Source organism: Rhipicephalus microplus, chromosome 7 (genome assembly GCF_043290135.1).
Source record: "Rhipicephalus microplus isolate Deutch F79 chromosome 7, USDA_Rmic, whole genome shotgun sequence".
NCBI lineage: Eukaryota > Metazoa > Arthropoda > Arachnida > Ixodida > Ixodidae > Rhipicephalus > Rhipicephalus microplus.
This window is the reverse complement of record NC_134706.1, coordinates 45,119,715-45,124,045: the sequence shown is the minus strand read 5'-3', so window position 1 is coordinate 45,124,045 and position 4,331 is coordinate 45,119,715. Positions and strand designations below refer to the sequence as shown.

The following is a 4,331-nucleotide window of genomic DNA, read 5'->3' as shown; positions in this document are numbered from 1 at the left end:
ACATTGTACAGTTGAGGTTTCCAGTGAAGCCTATCTAGGATAAAAAAAGGATCACTGCAAGTATTTCCAATGTTCAAAGCGAAGTATTTTTATCTTATCCTCACAAGTGTTACATTGTACAGTTGAGGTTTCCAGTGAAGCCATGACATTGACGTTTCTTGTTTGCTAACCCTGTCCGTTACAAATGTAGATGTAAACTCAATATAATGACATGTTTCTAGCATTGATTGCCCCTGTCTAAAACATGTGTATTGTGTATATAACGATTTCGCAACCTACAGCGCTCCCGTCCCTCATCTCTTATTCTGCGTAGGTAGGTAAATATATATTGAAATATTGATGTATTGTCTGCGATGTATATAAAAGTCCGACTCAGACAACTCGAAATAGGAGTTATATCAACTCATTCAAGATGACCGCAAGGATGACATTCGTTTTGTTGGCCTTGGTCGTATGTACTTCACTTCTTCACGTGAAGGCGCAATATGGAGCAGGCAATTCTGCGTCAGCGTACAGTTATGGTGGCTCAAGTTGGCCCTCGTGGACTTGGCCATCGCGACAATGTATGTATCATACTTTTTCGTAGCATCTTCATCTGAATCTTTGAACTGAATGCTTTTAAAACCAGATGCAAATTCTCATGTAACAGATCGTGGCCATTAAGCCATTGAGCATTGTTTAATACTTATGCAGCAAAGCAACACTCTAGAACATTTTGCTCCACAATGCCAAAGCATTTTAGCAATCATCCGTGGCCACTCACAGTGCCAAATTTAATAGAGGTAACTTATTCTGCAAGATAGCACTGGATATGTATGCATGAATGAACAAAATATATAGAAAAGATGTATTACTATGCTGGAAACGTCATATCTTTCCATGAATATAGATGAGCCAAGAAGAAAGCAGTAAAGATAGTATTTCAGTAGTGTATCACAATTGTGTTTGTGTTTGCACGGATGTGGTTATTCATTGTTCTTCAGATCCAATGCCTGCATCCACATTTATTCTTAATATGCTAAGAATATTACATTTCTAGGTTGTACAAGAAAAGTACAACAGAGGAGCCATTTTACACATGTTACATTTTTAATATTTGTAGTAGACGTTTTTTTTTTTCAAATTTCCAGTTGTAACAATTACTGAGCACAAAAATGAAGAAACTTGAGTTTATGCTTTTATGCATGTGAGCTCTTGTGTTCCTTTCTTCTATATTCATGTTCTGAAGTAGGCCTACGCCACTGCAAGTCTCAGCATGCAAGTGCACTTTCAAGGGTTCAATGCTTACTAAACAAACATAAATCACTGTGAACGACGAAATGAATGGAAGATTTTTATGTAAAGTAGGGGACACTGTGCCGCGCCTTGTGGGGCCTGTGGTTTGGAGAAAGACATAATTCACTAAAGGTCCACCGCTAATTTCACTTTAAGTCATACTTTCTGTGTAATCCCACCTTAATGATGTTGCGAATTTATGAAAAGCTAATGGTATGAATCTTGTCTAATTACTAATAAGAAGCATCATGCCTTTTTTGCGGTGTCATCGCAGTAACAAAAAGTTTTACGAAAAAATACCCACAGCACAGGAATGACTCAATGCTGTTTCGATATCTTATTCAATATCTTCCTGCTTACTCCTAGGAAAGGTAATGAATAAAGTTGGGAAAGATATGCATGTGTAGTGAGCTGTCAAGATAAATATCACTGCAATCAGTCGTAAGCAGCATTCAAGGCAACGAATAGGGATATATACGCGGAAAGTTTAGTGAGTCAGAAGCACTTAGCGCCTCATAGGAAGCGCTATATGACCTACCGGCGGTGTCCGCTGTCCGCGGCATCACTTAAGAAAACAAATATGGCACGTCACGAACATAGAGTGAGCGGGGCCTGAAGTTTGCGCTCTCCTTTAAAAAAAAAAGCCATCACACTGTAGCCGCCACCTCTAATCTTTTTGGCGAAACAGTGGAAGTGTGCTTTACCTCTTTTTGGCACGAAGGAATACCATTGCAAGCTGAATTGTGATGCGGGTCGATTCCAACACTCTATCGAACACGGTGTTGACACGCTTAGCAGTGCCGCCATATTTGGTCGGAGAGCAATAGGGGGCGCGCGAAACTGAGAGCTTCATGAAACACGGCAATACAGCGCCTAATATGGCAGCTGGGTGGTCAGTGGGTATCGCAAACACCATAATGGGAGGCGGCGTAGTTATCGAGAAGTGCCCTGAGCTCAATGGGAACTCCTCAGCACTGTATTAAGTCACTTTTGATACCGGTGTATTAGCAGCCAATGGATCTCCTTTTTTTAACCTTGAGCTATCACACGAGGGGTACCTAAGTATTTTTAACTAATCAAGAAACAAAAAATTACTAATGAATTGCATTTTTGCCTGGCAGAAGATGAGAAACACTATACCGCGGAAAGACAAAATGATGAGAGGAACATTGTAGATATAGGAAACAGACTTTGTTGTGAAAGTAGCAAAGCAGAGGCACCTTTAGTCAAGTGAACCCTGACCATCATACACACACATCGACATTCGATGCCTGTATACACAAACAAAAGAAATGAAGCTGTCGCATAGGTGGACGTTTAGCTTTTATATTACACGTGCAGATTGCTGGAAGCGGCACGAGGAATACAAGCAATGTGTCAGCGGGAGCTGCGGCGAGTGGAAGTGTCCTTACCTGTACCAAGGCTGGCCTAGAGCGTGCACCACGGACTGCCAGAGCGGCTGTTTCTGTAAAGAAGGTTACTTCCGAAATCGCCGTGGCAATTGTGTTCTCGGATATAAATGCTTCAGAGAAATATTGCCTGCCGTGGGATCCTTTGCCGAGTGACACCGTTCCATGAATTAACCATGACCGCATTCTTCAAGAGCACTTCTTATTTCTTATATGAAACAAAGTTAACACACATGAAAAAAATCAGCAATAAAGTTTTGATGAAGGGCTATAAAACGTGTTGGATATTGCACTTCTTTATATATTTATTTATTTATTTATTTATTTATTTATTTCCCATACCGACTGCTTCAAGTATTCTTTTTTTTCGAGAACAGTCACAGATTATAATAACCTTAGCAACAATATCGTTGAAGCAACTTCTCTCTCAGCATTATCATCGTTTCTTGGTGACTGAAACATGATTGGTTATTTTTTTCTATAGCTACTGACTATTTGTATCTCCGTTGCCTGTTGCTTTGTTTCCTTTGCATCTATGGTAAATGCTTTTCTGGGTCACTGAACAAGAATTAGTTATCTATATTTGATGTGTCTGTTTTCGCTTATTTGTTTATTTCATAATAATACTAATAATATTACCATTAATTATTATCATTCTATATTCCTGTACACAGATATTATTAGGTATTTTTGTTCATGCATTGCATATATCCCACCCTGCTAAAACTCCTGAAAGAGTAGCTGCGTCAATAAATAAATAAATAAATAAATAAATAAATAAATAAATAAATAGGTTTGAATTGCGATTTAATCTAGATGCACTATAAAATGAAACGGTACATTTGAGAACACACATAAGAAAGTGTTCTCCTAATACAATGGCAGCAGAAAAGATTGAGTAATAATATAGGCTGTAACAAACCAACAAGAATAGGTTTGCTCAAAAGGAAAACGTCATTATTGAAGGATTTGCACAGTACTACACTTCAGTTTTAAAATATTATCAACACTAGAATCATAAACAATAGACATGTTTGTCTTGAAAAACAAAATGTTTTTTTTCTGTGACCGTAAGAGAAAAAAAAAGGCTGACTATACACTGCGTGCGTTGAACACAGGATATAGTCAGTAATTTTGCACGGTCCCACCTTGTGAAGGTGATAAGAACGAGTAGAAGTGTGTGACAGACGAAGACAATGAACGTTATGCAGGGTGGCATTGTAGCAAAAGAGACTGGCGTGGGAGAACTTACTGTGGCAGGCGAGTGACGGTAATACTTCTAAAAGGTAATAATTGTTAGTGACACACTTCTTACATGGAGGTAGACGCGATATACGTTTCTCACAAAGCTTCCATTGTCTTTAAAAAGTTTGTCTCGTGCCGGAATGTTTGTTGAAATAAGGCCTACTGGTTTATAAATACCTAATAATTTCAGTTGCAGGTTCCCGCTACAATTTGGTACGACAATATCTTATTTCTTGCTTGAGCAGGTTTCTAAATGCAGGAACTTATTCACCGCCATTCTAGGGTTTCTTTATTACCAATTGATGCAAAGTCGCAAAAAAAATCGCCTTGATCTATGCTTAACGCTGACAGTGCCGATGCACAATATTAGTATAGTTTCTTTAGATTGTCATTTCTGATTAG

At 38.6% G+C, this 4,331-nt stretch overlaps 1 long non-coding RNA gene across 1 annotated transcript; it reads left to right on the top strand.

Annotated features, from left to right (window-relative positions):
- The first annotated feature begins 392 nt into the window (after window positions 1-392).
- Window positions 393-2,960, top strand: LOC119182470 (uncharacterized). The gene is made up of 2 exons (XR_005111278.2): window positions 393-563; window positions 2,617-2,960. It is a non-coding gene; the product is annotated as an uncharacterized LOC119182470 (long non-coding RNA).
- Window positions 2,961-4,331: the final 1,371 nt, after the last annotated feature.